Consider the following 7,138-nt stretch of genomic DNA (forward strand, 5'->3'; position numbering starts at 1 on the left):
GTAAAACTTGTTGGTAGCATGTTGTCACCTTTTTTTTTTTTTCCAAGTAGAAAGCGACAGTGTACAATTGGGGAGACTTTGAAGTTGAATTAAGGTAATCCTGGGAGGATGGGACCAAAAAGGAAAATTAATTATTCCACGAGCTAATGAAAGCCAAATTATGTGTGGAGTGTGAAAAACAAATTGGAAGTAACAACTATTACAGGACTAATTACCTACATTTGGAGAGTGAAATGGCACTTTGTGACATTGTAAAATCAGCATATTAAAGTTGGACCATATGATATTAATTCTGGTCAAGAATATAGACATGCCTAGTGGCTGTATGCCAAACTTAAGGTTTTTCTCCATGCATTCATACACATGGCCTTTCTCATTGCTGAAGGCATACATAGTCATAGGCATGCAACAATTAACAAGTACAGGGCAACAGCATGTCTTGTATCATACAGGACAGTACAGGCTTCACTGGCTTCACCACCCAGAGCAACCTGAAAACCTTACACTTCACCCCCCCTAAAGGTTGTTTGGAATCACCACCAAGTAGTGAAAGCAATTTCTCATGAAGAAAATTTTATTTAATGAAAGTCTGATTTAAAAAAATCACCCAGAGCCATTTTATTTAACAATAATCCAAATCCATAAAAATGAAATAATTTCATAAGATGTGCCAGCACCATATTTGTTTTTTAGATTGTTTGGGGGAAGTTCAATCGAAATAACCCTCTGCTGAACTACCCATATTATTCTTTCTTATTTCATGAGATGAGAAGACTTAGAGCTAACAAGTCCCATACCCTTACGCATCTGCCTCAATACAGAAAATGCCAGGGCACGTTTCTCACACGCCAATGAGGAAAAGGAAAATGTGGAACTTTGTTTGTTTCATGGGCCAGCATAATTATTTTGATCCCAGAGTTGTTCACATGACCATAATCAATAATCACTGGAGGAACAAACTCTAGTAGCAGTTGTATTTTCTTATTGGTTTAGTAATAAAATTATAATCTAATAATTATGGTACTAGCAAGGTGTATCCTTGACTATGTACCATAAAGAAGTGAAATTGCTTGCAAGACAAGCCAATAAAAGCCATCCCAAATTCTAACAAGCAACAAAAAACACAAAACTTTAATTGCATTTCCAAAAATGTCAAGCTCCTTCCTCATTCATAGTGTGGACAATACAAATTCCATGCACCATTGCAAAATATTCTAACCCATTCCCATCACACTCATCCTCATCCTCTCTAACCACTTCATCCTATACCCCACACTCAGTATCATTTCCTTCAATTCCAATGGCTATCTCTTCTACGTCTACAACCATAATAAATGGTTCCACCAACAGTAATTCCATCAACAAGAATCAAGTCTCGATCAACTCTATCATATTTTGCATACTATGTCTAGGTTGTATAATAACTTTTGCCATGTTGACATTTCGACCTGATTATAATTCCAATCCTTTTCCTAAGGTCCAAGTAGACTCAACCTCTTTTCTATCAGTTACCAATATCAGAGACCACCACAACATTCAACATGGTTTTCTCTTTTAAAAATGCAAGGGTGCTTGCAAATTACCCTTTGCTATATGCAACTATGTACCTGCATCGTGATCACAAGTATCTCTCTGACAAAGGACTTCCATCTTTTGTTCAAAAACTCAACAAAGCGACGCAAGTTAAGTCTGAGTTTAGGCTCACAGTCTGTTTTCTTGCAAGTGATTTGGCTAGTGGGGAAGTAAATGTTGAGGTTGAGCTAATGGCTACCATTTTAGTTAAGCTGCCCTTTGACAAGAGGGTATATGTGTCAAGATTCATTTGCTCGGATCTGAAGTTTGCAAAGTCCTCTCCCAAGGTTGATGGTAACTGGACAATTCTGGGTAGTACTATTACTTGTAAGGATGTGTTGTTGTAAGTTACATACAAAGCAGAAAAGAAAAGAAGTATTAGTATTAAGCTAAGTTTTCCTTTGATCTTACTGCTTTTTTTAGTTGACTATAAAGGATAATGAACTAGGTATAGATTGGGTTCTCCCACTTCAATATCCTTTCATCTTGCTGATTGAACCTGTTTGTATTTGGTTTCAAAGATTGAATTCACAACTTTCTTGGTGTGTTTATTTGGGCTCAAATTTAACCTTGCTTGTTGCAGAATCTAGGATTTGACTGTGGTAGTTTAATGTTCTCAATTATATGGTCTAATTTTACAAAGTTTAACTCTACAGTAAACTTACTCCAAGATGAAGGTAATTGGAATATTGGATCACATAGATTATCATATAAATGAACAATGAATTGAATTCATATTCACACGTATAGTGCTCCAATTCAATAAAATGCAATGCATCATATTAGAATTCGAAAATGCTTGTTGAATCCCAAAAACACTAAAAATCTAAAACCATGCTCTCTGGTACCATTGCATTTGCATGGTTTGCGCCATATTACTGAATGGAACCTCTCCATTTCAAAAGTAAATAAAGAAACTGTGAATAATTTGGTTTGGACGGCCATGTTGTGTATTAAGGATTGGCAAAATTCCCACCAATGAGTTCTACAGCTGAAATTTGATTCCAAACTCTGTAATTCTTGTGACTAAAGCTCAGGCAATAAATGAATCCTATCAACTTGATTAACTCTTTGTGGGGACACTTCTTGCACGTCATAGGTCTTGCTCTCAGGAAAGTACATTTACTTCCCAGTTCAAAGTTATATGATAATTCTAAAATGAATAGAATTTCCTCGAGGCCAATTTGGAGGAAAATTCTACCATCTTACTATTTGGTAATTAAAATGACCCTATAAATGTATTTTTAATTACATGACTTACTTATTAATCATGTAAGTTGTTTAAAAGATTTAATAAATCACACAATTAAATTGATATGGATTAATTGATGATAATCTAAATAGCCACGACATGAGTTAAAAGTAAATTCTTCTATATCAGTTTGGGGGAAAAACTTTATCGAAAGCATAAGTTGAGTCCCAAAGACTAGTTGCCAAAGCTGGGGCCTATGCTTCATTAATCCAATTCCAAGAAATGGTTAGAAATAAAGATTTCTCTAACCCATCAACACACCGTTCACGCTCATCATGACTAAGCCATTCGATGTCAACAAAGTCTTTAAGCCTCCAGTCTGGAAGCTTAAGAAACCTGAGCTATTCATATAGTACTGGTGCAGATGGCAGGATAGAGATGATCTCAAATGCTGAAACAGACAAGAGAAATCTAGCCCCTGATAGCTATTTCTGCTAGCTTCTCAAGCTGAATGCTCCTGAATGGCCTTATTCAATTATGGGTGCTATAGGATCTGTGCTTTCTGGTTTTATCGGTCCAACATTTGCTATTGTGATGAGCAATATGATTGAGGTCTTTTACTACAGAAATCCTGCTTCAATGGAACTGAAAACAAAGCAATATGTCTTCATTTACATTGGAGCTAGTCTCTATGTTGTGGGGGCATATTTGATACAACATTACTTCTTTAGCATTATGGGAGAGAACCTCACCACAAGAGTTAGGAGAATGATGCTTGCAGCAATCCTAAGGAATGAAGTTGGGTGGTTTGATGAGGAAGAGCATAATTCAAGTCTTCTTGCAACACGTCTGGCCACTGATGCTGCTGATGTGAAATCTGCAATTGCTGAGAGGATTTCTGTCATACTCCAGAACATGACCTCACTCCTCACTTCATTCATTGTTACTTTCATAGTGGAATAGAGAAAGGAGCAACATATCAATTGCTTTCACCAGAAAACCCCTTGAGACTCAACTTATGCTGATCTTGGCATGGGCCTTTGCTGTGTCACCAGCAAACCCCTTGAGAGAGAGTAGCTGAGCAAAGTTAGCCAAGACTAGAAGAGGGAAGGTAGCAAGGATGAGAAGGGAGACCCTCCATTCCACTATGAAAGCAACAATGAATGAAGTGAGGAGTGAGGTCTTGTTCTGGAGTATGACAGAAATCCTCTCAGCAATTGCAGATTTCACATCAATGGCCAAACGTGCTGCAAGAAGACTTGAATTATGCTCTTCCTCATCAAACCACCAAACTTCATTCCTTAGGATTGCTGCAAGCATCATTCTCCTAACTCTTGTGGTGAGGTTCTCTCCCATAATGCTAAAGAAGTAATGATGTATCAAATATGCCCCACAGCATAGAGACCAGCTCCAATGTAAATGAAAACATATTCCTTTGTTTTCCGTTCCATTGAAGCAGGATTTCTGTAGTAAAAGATCTCAATCATATTGCTCATCACAATAGCAAATGTTGGACCAATAAAACCAGAAAGCACAGATCCTATAGCACCCATAATTGAATAAGGCCATTCAGGAGCATTCAACTTGAGAAGGCAGCAGAAATAGCCATCAGGGGCTGGATTTCTCTTGTCTGTTTCAGCATTTGAGATCATCTCTATCCTGCCATCTGCACCAGTACTATACGAATAGCTCAGGTTTCTTAAGCTTCCAGACCAAAGGCTTAAAGACTTTGTTGACATCGAATGGCTTAGTCATCATGAGCGTGAACGGTATGTTGATGGGTTAGAGAAATCTTTATTTCTAACCATTTCTTGGAATCGGATTAATGAAGCATAGGCCCCAGCTTTGGCAACTAGTTCTTCATGTGTTCCAGTCTCAACAACTTGACCTTGCTGTATTACTGCAATTGACTCCACATTTCTAATAGTGGAGAGGCGATGGGCAACAACTACAGTAGCTCTACCAACCATTAGACAGTCTAATGCTTCCTGAACAATGCTCTCAGAGCCTACATCAGGGGCACTAGTTGCTTCATCAAGGAGAAGGATTTTTGGGTTTTTAAGCATAGCTCTAGCAATTGCAATTCTCTGCTTTTGGCCACTCGAGAGTTGCACTCCTCGCTCTCCAACCTGAGTGTTATATCCACTAGGAAGCAAGGTAATGGAGCTATGAGCATTTGCTGCAGAAGCAGCAGCTTCCACCTCATCCATTGTTGCATCAGGCTTCCCATAGAATATGTTCTCAAGTATGGTTGTGGTAAAGAGTGCAGGTTCTTGGTTCACTAGTCCAATCTGGTCACGTAACCATTTCAATTGCAGTGTCTTTATGTCCGCATTGTCCAGCAAAACTTGACCTTGATTAGGATCATAGAACCTTTCTATCAAAGAGACAACAATGCTTTTTCCTGACCCACTACCACCAACAACAGCAACAGTCTTTCCAGCAGGAAAGAATATTGAGAAATTTCAAAAGATTATAACATCTGGTCTTGATGGATAGCTGAAAGTTACATCCTTGAATTCTATGTTGCCATTAACCTCAGCCAAGCACTTCCCATCTAAGGGGTCTTGAACTATGGAAGGCTTTTGCTTGATAATCTCCATCAACTTGTATCCAGCTGTTTTACCTTTGCTAAATGCCCCAAGATTTGAAAATGATTGACCCAAACTCATGCCCCCCACAATTGCAGAGAAAATTGCTGTGAATGCCTTCCCTCCATCAGTCTGTCCATTCCTGATAAATACACCAGCATACCAAAAAACAAGTGCCCATGACATGCATGCTATTCCATAGGTACATCCTAGCCCCAGACCTTTGGCCATTCCAGCCTTGTACCCAAGCTTCAAAGTGTTCTGTATTGCGTCTGAGTAAGAATTTAAGGCCTTGCTCTCACCAACATATGAGTAAACCGTCCGAACTTGTGCGATGGCCTGCTCGGCAATAATACCAACATTGGCATAGGATTCGCGGCTCTTTGAAGCGAGGCTTGTGAGTGTATAGGCGTACAAGCCCCCAGCAAAAGCAATTCCTGGTATCACTGCCACACTTAGTAATGCTAGCCTCCATGCTGATACAAAACCAACCACCAAACCTACCAGAAACGTTGACAGATAATGTATGAAGTTTTCCACCTTTTCACTAATTGCATCTTGGACTAGACGTGTGTCCGTGGACACACTAAAAACTATATCCCCAGTCCTTGCATCAGTGTCAAAGAACCCCACATCTTGTCTTAGCACTGCTTCCAAATACTTCTTCCTCAGTGTGCTCACTTGTCTTTCTCCAGTGTACATCCAGCATGCAATCTCTGCATAGGATGATAAGCAGACAACAAGGCCAAGGTACACAAAATAGAGTGCATACTTTGCGACTTCTTCAGTCATTGTCTTCAAATCTGATTGGTTTTTACCGAACCCATTAACCATTTCACCAAAAAGAAGGAAGAAAAAGGGCATGGAAGAGCCATGAATAATGGCTCCCAAGCTACCAGCAATCATGAGCATCCAATCATACTTGTCTGCAAAAGAGAAGAGCTGGTAAAAGGGTAGGCTTTGCTCTTTCTTCTTCTCAGCCTCAGGCAGTGATTTTGATTCTGTAGCCTCAGCCATTTTTTTGCAGCTACTAGCTCAAAAACCAAGTCTTTGAAATGGGAGAGAGAGAGAGAGACAAAAAAAAAAAAAGGTTTGTGAAGCAGCGACTAGTGGTGAATTGTCATTTAGAAAGAGATCTAAGGTGAGCTATTAAGCTTAAGTTTGTGGAGTCAATGATGTTTGGCTTTTCAAGTATTCTGAGTTTCTGTCTCAAGAAGTGTCAATGTCGTTTATGGTTTTATCACACACTCCCTCACCTCAAAGACTCGTTTGCCGGGGAGGAAAAGCAAAGAGAAAGTGATTTAGAATGAGAGTGTGTGCAAAGTGTCTGGGTTAGACTGTTGGAAGTACACTGATTTCAAAACTTAATATATTTCTAAATAAACAAACTTTTCATATACATCTAACAATTATAAAAATAAAAAATCATAAAAAATAACACATATCTCTCTTAAATTTAAAAATAAAATTTTTTAAAGAGATATAATTATATGAGTAAAATATTTTCTAAAATAAATGTTAAAGTTCATTCTAATGTTATAACTCACAACCAAACTAATGAATAAGTTTAGTTATTACATTACATTACAACACACTTTATTAGTAATAATAAGGATTACAATTCCTATCGTAATCTCCATTCAGTGTACCAAACATACCCTAAGTCTTCAAAAATCCAAAGTGGAATCAATTGTCACATCATAGCCATAAATTTTACTGCCTTAAAAGTTAAAACCAATATGGTATGGTTTTCAAAAATATCTATCTTCATTCTTCAATGTTA

At 38.1% G+C, this 7,138-nt stretch overlaps 1 pseudogene; it reads right to left on the reverse strand.

Moving 5' to 3' along the window:
* Positions 1-3,775: 3,775 nt before the first annotated feature.
* LOC142644487 (ABC transporter B family member 19-like) lies at positions 3,776-6,424 on the reverse strand (annotated as a pseudogene).
* Between the last annotated feature and the right edge of the window lie 714 nt (positions 6,425-7,138).

The sequence above is a fragment of the Castanea sativa genome, chromosome 7, assembly GCF_040712315.1.
Source record: "Castanea sativa cultivar Marrone di Chiusa Pesio chromosome 7, ASM4071231v1".
In the NCBI taxonomy this organism is placed as follows: domain Eukaryota; kingdom Viridiplantae; phylum Streptophyta; class Magnoliopsida; order Fagales; family Fagaceae; genus Castanea; species Castanea sativa.